The sequence below is a fragment of the Amblyraja radiata genome, chromosome 23 (genome assembly GCF_010909765.2).
Source record: "Amblyraja radiata isolate CabotCenter1 chromosome 23, sAmbRad1.1.pri, whole genome shotgun sequence".
Lineage (NCBI taxonomy): Eukaryota > Metazoa > Chordata > Chondrichthyes > Rajiformes > Rajidae > Amblyraja > Amblyraja radiata.
The window spans coordinates 15,975,192-15,985,959 of record NC_045978.1 but is presented as its reverse complement, the minus strand read 5'-3'; positions in this window follow the sequence as shown (position 1 = coordinate 15,985,959).

Below are 10,768 nucleotides of genomic sequence, written 5' to 3'. Positions count from 1 at the left end.
ATTACTCGGTGCAAGTGGCAGGAGCACTGGGGAGAGCTGATGGGCAGGCACATGGAATCGGACAGCGGTGAATAGTACCGCTCTGCTGGGAGCCAGGACATCTGATGGGCTGAATGGACACACTGTCTTATAATAAGTATGAACTTATGCCAACTGGTTGAAGATATAAGATACGTATTGCAAATCGTTGCATAATAATGTTTTCCAGCTTTGACTTTTTACTGAAACCTATTTTGTTTTCAATGAATTCTATCCAACTCACTGGTTGTCAGATTTGCAAGATTGCAGATGATACAAAAGTGGGTGGTATTGCACATAGTGAGGATGGGTATGAAAAATTGCAGCAGGATCTTGATCAGTTGGCCAAGTGGGTCATAAGGTCATAAGGAATAGAAGTAGAATTAGGCCATTTAGACCATCGAGTCTACTCCGCCATTCAATCATGGCTGATCTATCTCGCCCTCCTAACCTCATTCTCCTGCCTTCTTCCCATAACCTCTGACACCCATACTAATCAAGAATCTATCTAACTCTGCCTTAAAAAATCCACTGACTTGGCCTCCACAGCCTTTAGTGGCAGAGAATTCCACAGATTCACCACCCTCTGACTAAAGAAATTCCTCCTCATCTCCTTCCTAAAAAAACGACCTTTAATCCCGAGGCTGTTACCTCTAGTCCAACTCTCCCACTAGTGGAAACATCCTCTCCACATTAGATATAATTAGATATAATTTATTGCCACACAGCCAGGCTGGTGGAAATTTGGGTTGTCTGCAGCGATACAATAATAAAGAACACACAACCACAATAAAACTGTAACACAAACATCCACCACAGCATTCATCACTGTGGTGGAAGGCACACAATTTGGCCAGTCCTCCTCCATTTCCCCCCCGTGGTCAGGACCAGAGTCCAGTCAGTCCAGGATCGGCTCTTCCTCACCGGAGACCGCGGCTTTAAGTTGTTGTAGGCCGCAGGCCGGCGGTCAAGATTTAAAGTCCCCGCCGCAGCCAGAAGCACCGTAGACTGCAGGGCCGGCGGTCGAAGCTCCCCTCCAGGGGTGATGGTAAGTCCATGCCGGACCCGCGGTAGAAGTCGGCCGCGGGCCGGCAGTGATGGCTTCTTCTTCCCCCGGGTCCCCAACGTGAGATCCCGGGCTGTAGACGCCGCACCAGCTGGAGCTCTGCAGACCGCGACTTCAGGCCGCGACTTCAGGCTGCCGGCTGCCCCGGGCCAGCGAAACGGAGCGCTCCCCTCCAGCGAGGGCTCACCCGCTCCACGCCGAGAGTCCACGCTGCGCCCGCCGCTGAAGCCCCAGGCGCGTTTCCGGGAAAGGCCGCGTCGATCCTTGATGTTAGGCCACGGGGGAGGCGACCTGGAAAAACTCGCCTCTCCGTGGAGGAGGCGACCAAAGCGGTTTCCCCCTTACCCCCCCACACCACCCCCCACACAAAACACACAAAGAAACATTAAATACAGACTTTAAAACATACTAAAAAAATAAAAAAAAGTTGAAAAACTGACGAGCTGCATGACGTGGCTGCTGACAGAGCAGCGCCCCCTACCTATCCACTCTATCCAAGCCGTTCACTATTCTGTACGTTTCAATGAGGTCCCCTTCTCATTCTTCTAAACTCCAGCGAGTACATGCCCAGTGCTGATGAACACACATCATATGTTAACCCACTCATTCCTGGGATTATTCTTGGAAACCTCATCTGGACCCCATCCAGAGACAACACATCTTTCCTCAATATGATACCCAAAATTGCTCACAATATTCCAAATGCAGCCTTACCAGCACCTTATAGAACCTCAACATTACATCCCTGTTTTTGTATACAAGCCCTCTTGAAATAAATGCTAGTATTGAGTTTGGTTTCTGAGGTTCAGAAATGGTTGATGGAATTTAATACTGAGAAATGTGAGGTGTTGCATTTTGGGAAGTCTAACATGGGCAGGACCTACACGGTGAATGGTAGGGCTTTGGGGAGTGTTGTGGAGCAGAGGGATCTAGGAGTTCCTTGAAACTTTGTCACGGGTAGATAGGGTGGTCAAAAAGGTTTTCAATACATTGGCCTTCATCAGTCAGAGAATTGATTATTGGGAGGTCATGTTGCAGTTATGTAAGATGTTGGTGAGACCACATTTAGTGTACTGAGTTCAGTTTCCGGCACCATGTTATAGGAAAGATGTCAAACTGGAAAAGGTGCAGAGATGATTTACGGGGATGTTGCCGGGCCACGAGGGCCGGAGCTATAGGGAGAGGTTGAGTAGGCTAGGACTTCATTGCATGGAATGCAGGAGGATAAGGGATGTTCTTATAGGGGTATACAAAATCATCAGAGGAATCGATCGGGTAAACGCAGAGTCCCTTGATCAGAGAAGGTGAATCGAGAAACAGAGGACATAGGCTTAAGATGAGGGGGGGAAGATTTAATAGGAACCTGAGAGGTAGCTTTTTTACACAAAGGATGGCGGGTGTATAGAACAAGCTGCCGAAGGAGGTAGCTGAGGCAGGTAATATCTCAATGTGTAAGAAACATTTAGGCAGGTAGATGGATAGGATAGGTTTAGAGGGACATGGCCCAAATGCAGGCAGGTGGGACTAGTGCAGATGGGACATGTTGATCAGTGTGCGCATGTTGGGCCAAAAGGCATGTTTCCACGCTGTATGACTCTATGATTCGATGACACTGCAAGCGATCAACTCAGTTCCATGATGTTACATGATGTTACAACTTACAAAGCTTAATTATAACTGAATAATGACCGAGTGTATAGCATCATTTTAAAAGGAGTATATTTCAAAGGAGAAAAATATAAAGGATACATGGATACAATAGACAGGCATCAAGTAGGAAACAAAATGCGATCCACCATTTAAATGGAAATGAGTGTATGCTCTTTTATACAATGAAATGGATTTTAACATAGCACAGCACAATACAGCACTTCAAACCACAATGTCTATGCTGAACATGATGCCAAGACCACTTCTTATCTCAATGTGCATATTCCAGTTCACCTCCATACCTGCATATCTGTGCCTATTCAAAGGTTTTTGTGATGCCCATACCTTTGAGCTGGAATGGCAATTTCTATATTGAAGTAGAAGATGCCAGGAACATATTCGAGCCAGTGCTTCATTACATGTGACCCCCTTGATGTGAAAGTTATAGGATATGTGTAGCAACTTCAGATCAAGCACCATGTTCATTTAATAAAGCTCGGGCAGAGCTTGGTCACACAGCTGAACCCCATGAGGATAGTGATCAAGTTTATTTACACCACTTTAATATAGACTGGAAAATGTGTAGCGTTTGTTCTATAATAGGGACACTAAACTGGCCCAGACCCAGGGCAATGCCTCTTTTGATCACTGGATATAAATTCTCTGCGTCACACATGCTTTCTCCAGTGGAACGTCTGAGGTGACTTTGGAAAACTCGTGAGCTGATTTGCAACGTATCATTTTGGATGGTTCCAGGCAGAATGGATTGCGACCGGATTGTAAGGGAGGTTGTGTTTTCCAAAGGCCTCCATCGACAAATATAGCCGGCGGCTTTCCTGTTCAGCCACACATCAGGTAGGGAGACTGCCTATTATAATTAAATGAGGGTGGCAAGATTAATAACTCTATCCTGAAGTTTTCTGACAATGTTTTTCCACAGTCATCAGTTTCCCATCTATCTGATAATCATGTAAGCTCATTAATGATAATTTTTCTGTAATGCGTCACCTATTCTTGTACAGTGCTTTGTGCGGCAGTTTATATGGACATGAACATAAGGAATAAAAGCTTGATTTAGTCTCGAAATCCTTTTCCCAGTCTTTAGACTAGAGAATTCTAAAGATTTACTATGTTTGGCTGAAGTCAATGTTTGTGTGAGTTTAATCACTTATCAGCTCCATTAATTTCTCCAATACATATGTTTAATTTTAACTTCTGAAAATCTCCAAGCTCCTCGGTCACTCCACACCTGTAGTTCTTCGCGGTATTTTATATCAAGATTATAATAATATTTGTTTAATTCTTCAATCATTTCTTCATACCCCAATATAATTTCTCCTGTTCAATACTTCAATGGTTCCTTTATTATCATGCTTACCAAGGTACAGTGTGATTCATTTTTTTGGACATAGATCAGTAAGATTATTGCCATGCAAAAGTACAATCCTTGTGCATAATGCATATAAACAGCCCACTGAGTCTATATGCAATCGTTGCCAGGGTTTGCCCAGCTGCAGCTGGCCATAAAAGCTTGTTGCATCCATTGCCTCCATCCTGTCGTCCACGAACCTGTATCCTTCTCCTTGCCCGGACTGGTTCCACATTCGTGCTCCTGGGGTGCCTCCCGCAGCCGACCTTGAAGGCGCAGAAGGTGAGATGCTCCGGTACTTCCTACCATCACTTGTCCAGCATCTGTCGCTGACTCCCTCCCCCCTCTCTCTGGTTCCCGGTCCTCGGGACAAGCAGGGGCCGGGGTCGGTGGCTTCCCTCTCCCGGTTCCCCGGCAAGCGAGCCAGTCCTGCTGTTGACGTATGGCCACAGCTCCTGTCTCAGTCCGTAAGTGACTCTCATTAGTTTTCCATTATACATGGCTATTTTTTATGTTTCGTGCTCACCACCTCTTTTCCATTTCCACTTTTCTAATCAATGCATTGGTCCCCCCTTGTTGAACTTTGAAACATTACCTATCTTCAAATTTACCGTTCATTTGGTTCATTGAATGTCTTTCCTTTGACCCAATGTTGTCATTAACTTTTCTTGAGAGACACCATTCAACTACTTTTCTTACAAGACCTTTATGCCTTAAAGGAATTTTGTAAATCATGTATTAATTCTTTGAATGTTGGCCATTCTTTGTCTACTGTCATATCTGTTAATGGAAGCTCTCAACCAACATGACCAACTCACTATTCAGACATGTGTAATTTTCTTTGTGCAAATTTAAAATGCTGTTTTCATATTGAAGCATTTCAAACACTAAAGTACTCCTTGTATTCTAAATGCTCTTTAATTACTGGACAAAGAACATGTGCCATTATGCTATTATCATTATTAGCCCCAGGAGACTAGCGCAGGGTCATCTTTGCATAAGTGCTCTGCAAGGCAGACACCCAGCCTGTGTTTGATTTCTTCATTTCAGTAGAGACCGCATTGTGAGCACTGTGCACCTTACTAAATTGAAAGAAGTACAAGTAATTTGCTAGATACACAAAAAATTATGTACTTCGATTTTCCAGCATCTGCAGTTCCTTCTTAAACAAGTAATTTGCTAATTCATTTGAATAGTGTGTTTGGGGCAAAGGAGAAAGATAAAAAGGCAGATGTTGCATTTCTTGTGCCTTGAGAATGGGAGATGATTGTTGGTGCAGATGGAAGAACATAGCTTCCGTCGCCCCCCATGTGAGGTTGCTCTCCTGAAATGTTAATTTATAAATATTAATTCAATATTAATTAAATATTGATTTCCTTTGGACCTGGGCCAAGTTAATAAAATCAAAATGAGAAGCATTATTTACAAGTTCACAAGTTATAGGAGTAGAATTAGGCCATTCGGCCCACCAAGTCTACTCCATCATTTAATCATGGCTGATCTCTGCCACCTAATCCCATTTCTTGCCTTCTACCCATAACCCTTGACATCCATTCTAATCAAGAACTTGTCCAACTAAACAGGCATATTAACTCAAAATGGTCAATGGTTTTTTATTATCATGAATACATGGCACAGGGAGATTCTTCTTTTTTTGCATGCAGTTCAGTGAGATTATTGCTATATCTAAGTACAACACCCAATGAGCACATGAAGCAAAGAAATAGCCCACTGAGTCTATATTCGCCAGGTTTCATTAGGCCTGTTGCAGCCGTCGCCTCCATCCAGTCATCCCGTGAACCGTCATCCTTCTCCTCGCCCATAACCACTACTGCTTTAGGTCAACATTTTTGCTGGATAGACATAAACATAGTTCTTATATGCAAATTTAAAAAAAATGAAACATCTGAAAATAAGTGGACCTGGGCCAGGTTAATGAAATTAAAATGAGAAACAAAATTTAAATAGATGTATTAACTCGAAATGGTCAATGGTTTCCCCTTTGTACCAAGGCATAGTGCGATTCTTTTTTCACATGCAGATCAGTGAGGTTGTTGCCCCCCATATGTACAATACCCGATTAGCACATAATGAAAAGGAACATCCCACTGAGTCAATATGCAATAGCCAGGTTTTGCTACTGGTCATCAAGGCCTGTTGCAGCTGCCACTTCCATTACGTTCCATGGACGTCCTAAGGCAATTACTGTGCTTTTGTATGTAATTAATTGTGCTTTTGTATGCAATTTCTTCTATGTAATGTCTTATCTTTTATCTGGACATTGAGTCTGTAATAAAAAGTAAGTAAAATGCCTATCCCTAATCAGCTTCTCTCATATGTAAGGCTCACTGGTTTATAATTAGCAGGCTTTTCCTTGTAGAACCTTCGTAGAAGCAAATCATATGGCACCCTCCAGTCATTCGGCACCTAACCCGTGTCTAATGATGATTCATATATCCCAGCCAGGTCTCCTTCAATTTATTCTCTAGTATCCCACAGTGTCCTTGGTAGATACAGTGCCCGGGCCTGAGCAGATATATCGAAGGGCACCATAGGATGCTAGAGAATAAATTGCAGTAGACCTGGCCAGGGATATATGAATCATCAGAGACCTAGATACAGAATTAGTTTCGGGAAGGAATCAGAGGGTGGGGGTGGAAGGTGCTGTTTAGTTGAAATCAACAATTCAGAGGAGAATTTACAAGGCGTGATTGGAGAGCTTGAAGATGATTCGGTTCAATTCAATGATACATTACTGTCACATGTAACTATGTACAGTGAAATCCTTTGCTTTTGCATACAATGCACAAAGTGCGCAATGAATCACCATGTATCTGGCGCCGACAAAGTTTCAAAGCACTCATTAGAATCCCGATGGTCCCTGTTGTTCTCAGCCCGCCTCCTCCCCCCCACCAGGTCCCCCTTGGCCTTGGCAGCCCGACCACCTCTCCGCAGCTTGGCTCCTCTCCCCCTCATGCAGTTCACCAGTGAACCGTCCCTCTCCTCTCTGGTCCTTCAGTCTTCGGACTCCGGTTGGTACCCCCCGGACCACCTCTTTGTCCAGTGTCTGCCGGTCCGACTCCCTCCTCCATCTGGTTCCTGGTCTTGGGGGGGGTGAGCGGAGATGAGCCTCGGACCACGCTAGGCGTCCTCCGTGTCCATTGACGCCAGTATCTTGGGTCCGAGTTCGGAGGTGGCTCCTCTCGAAAGGCTGTGGGGCCCGATGCTAAAGTAGGTGGTATTGTAGACAGTAAAAGTTATCAAAAATGACTGCAGGATCATAATCAGCCGTGCATGTGGGCTAACGAATGGTTAATGGAGTTTAATGTAGATAGGTGTGTGTGTTGGATTTTGGGGTCAAACAAGGGCAGGACCTTCATAGTCAATGTTCAGGCCCTGGACAGTATTACAGAGCAGAGTGATGGAGGAGTACAGGTAAATAATTCTCTGACAGTGGCATCACTTGTAGATTGGGTGGTAAGGAAGGCTTTTGGTACATTGGCCTTCTTCAGTTGAGGTATTAGGTATTGAAGTTGGGACAATATGATACAGTTGTACAAGGTGTTTAGTGCGATCGCATTTGGAGTACTGTTCAGTTTAGGTCACCCTGCTATGGGAAAGAATGCTGTGAAGATTTACACGAATGTTGCCAGGACTTGAGGGCCTGAGATAAAAGCAAAGATCAGGGAAGTTAAGTCTTTATTCCTTGGCATGCTGGAGGCTAAGGGATGATCTGAGAGAGATGTATAACATGGATAGGAATTGTTTAGAGATATATGGACCAAAAGCAGGTGAAGTTAATTTAGATGGGGCATCTTGGTCAACACTGATGAATTGGGCCGAAGGGCCTGTTTCCATGCTGTACGACTCTATAACTTTACGACTGGAAAAGAATGGGCTAATTATGGACAGGCAGCATAACTTTGTATATATTAGGTCATCACTTACTAATTTGATTGAGTCTTTTCGAGGAGACGATCAGCCATGATGGAATGGTGGAGTAGACTTGATGGGCCAAATGGCCTAATTCTACTCTTATTCCTTATGACCATATGCCCTTCTGACAGTAAGGGTGATTGAAGTGGGTAAGGCAGTGTATGTTGTCTACATGGATTTAACTAAGGCATTTGATAAAACCCCCATGGTAGGTTGATCTAGAAAACTAAGATGCACAGGACATGTGCAGCACACATTTTGTGGGCCAAAGGCCTGTTCCTCTGCTATATTTTTCTATGTATTATGTGGAGGAAAACCTGTAGACATAAGAGACTGCAGATGCGTGAATCTGGAGCAAAAAAATATTATTTGAGGAATGCAGTGGGTCAGGTAGCTTCCGTGGGAGAAAAGGATTTGTAAATACTTTAGGTTGAAACCATGCTTTACGGCTGTGAGTGTAGAAGGAAGATAGCCAGTATAAAGAAGGGCAAAGGGGGGATGAGACAGGGGTAGCCACATAGTAGATGGAGCCAGGTGAGTTCGGGGATGATGGTCAGATGGAGCTAAGGGGGGCAGAAGGGAGCAGGGTGTTTGATGCTGATGGAAACAAATAAAACTTTAGGTGGGTTATGATCTTGCCCTTTCAAGGTCAGTCATCTAGACTGCAATGACACTGCCCTTGTGTGCGGTTTTGATAATATGGTCAAGATTGGTGTGAAATTAGTGGTTCATAAGTAAAAGGAGCAGAATTAGGCTATTCGGCCCAACAAGTCTACTCTGCCATTCAATCATGGCTGATCTTTGGGACCGAGATGAGAGGGACATTTTTTGCACAGAGTCTCTGGAACTCTCTGCCACAGAAGGTGGTTGAGGCCAGTTCATTGGCTATATTTAGGAGGGAGTTAGATGTGGCCCTTGTGGCTAAAGGGATCAGGGGGTATGGAGAGAAGGCAGGTACAGGATACTGAGTTGGATGATCAGCCATGATCATATTGAATGCTCGAAGTGCCGAATGGCCTACTCCTGCACCTATTTTCTATGTTTCTATGATCTATTTCTCCCCCCTAACCATCCTATCAACAACTAGAGAGCAGTGCTGAACTACTATCTCAAGTTCAAGTTCAAGTTACATTTATTGTCACATGCACCAATTGGTACAGTGAGATTTGAGTTACCATACAGCCGTACGAATAAAAATGAACACTATACACGATAGAGTTTAACATAAACATCCCCCCGCAGCGGAATCAACGTTTCCCACTGTGAGGGAAGGCAATAAAGTTCAGCCATCTTCCTCATTGTTCACCCGTGGTCGGGGCCTTTGAGCCCTCTGCAGTCGCCGCGAAGACGGCCCGATGTTAAGGCCCTCTCCCTGGGGTGATCAAAGCTCCGGCGTCGGAATGGAATTCAGTGCTGCACCGCTGCTGAAGCTCTGGCGGGTCCCCGGCGGGAAAGGCCGCGCCAATCCAGTTGGTAGGCTGCAGGGGGGGGGGGGGGGGGGGGCGAAGATGCGACTCGGGGAAGAGACGCATCTCTGACCAGTAAGTGGCTGGGAAACTGTTTCACCCCTTACCCTCTACCCCCCACATAAAAAAGACCAAGAAACCTCCAAAAACATACTTTTATACAGACTAAAAGTAACAAAAAGGGTGAAAGGACAGAAAACTGCTGGCGAGGCTGCCGCATGTGGCGTCACCCGATGATCTCATAGGAGACCCTTAGATCATCTCTAATTGAACTAGACTTTACTTTGCAGTAAACACTATTCCCTCTGCCATGTCTCTATACACTGTGGATGGCTTGATCGTAATCATGTACAGTGTTAGCTGGCTGGTTAGCATGAAACAAAAGCTTTTCACTGTACCTCAGTATACATGACGATAAACCAAACTAAACTAAACATTCCCTGCAATTATTTCGATTCACAAGTAAACATTTTATGTTTAACTGAATGCAAAACTGATTATTTTTCAAATATTGCAAGCTGTAACTCTGTTTTGCAACAGGATGTTTGTCTGAATCATTGATGACCTAGTAAACAAGGTGTGCAAATTTACTGCATGCAAAGTGAGGAAGATGCGAGCTGAATTATTTCAGGATTAACAACCTGAATTAAGTATTAAGCATGGTTTTGTCACAGATAAACACCTTCTTGTGAATTTTGCACTGTGATAATCGCTAGCTAATTGTTTACAGTGTTACATCGCTGAAATGTTAGCGCAAAGAAGTCATTTGGAGCCCTTAGACAGGTACCAATCAGTTGCAATTGAGGTTGATCTGGATCTTTGGGGCTGTTGGGTGTGGGTGAATGCGTCTTGGGGTCCAGGAGTAGGAAGAGAAAGGTCATCTATTTGGTTGCTGACTGAAATCTCCAGTGGAAAGAAGGAAATTGTTATGTTGTGTAGAGTGAGATCCAATGGTGAGGATGCAAAGAGGATAGAAATGGGTCGATTCTCTGAGGAGTAAGGTCAGAAAAGAAAACATTTGGCATGTTTCAGCCAACAGCTTCTGACACTGCTTTCAAGAACCATTGGGCTGCCTGGGCTCGCTAGTGCACCTAACAAGTCGGGAGAGGGGTCAGAAGGCAGGGTTCTAAACAAGCGTGGAGACGGTATGACTCGGGGATGGGTCGGCAGGTCCATCCGCTATATCAGATATCTGCTAAAAGGAGGGTTTACTGTTTTGCCTTTGGAAAACATTTAGGAGAGAAGATTAATTCTTTCACGATG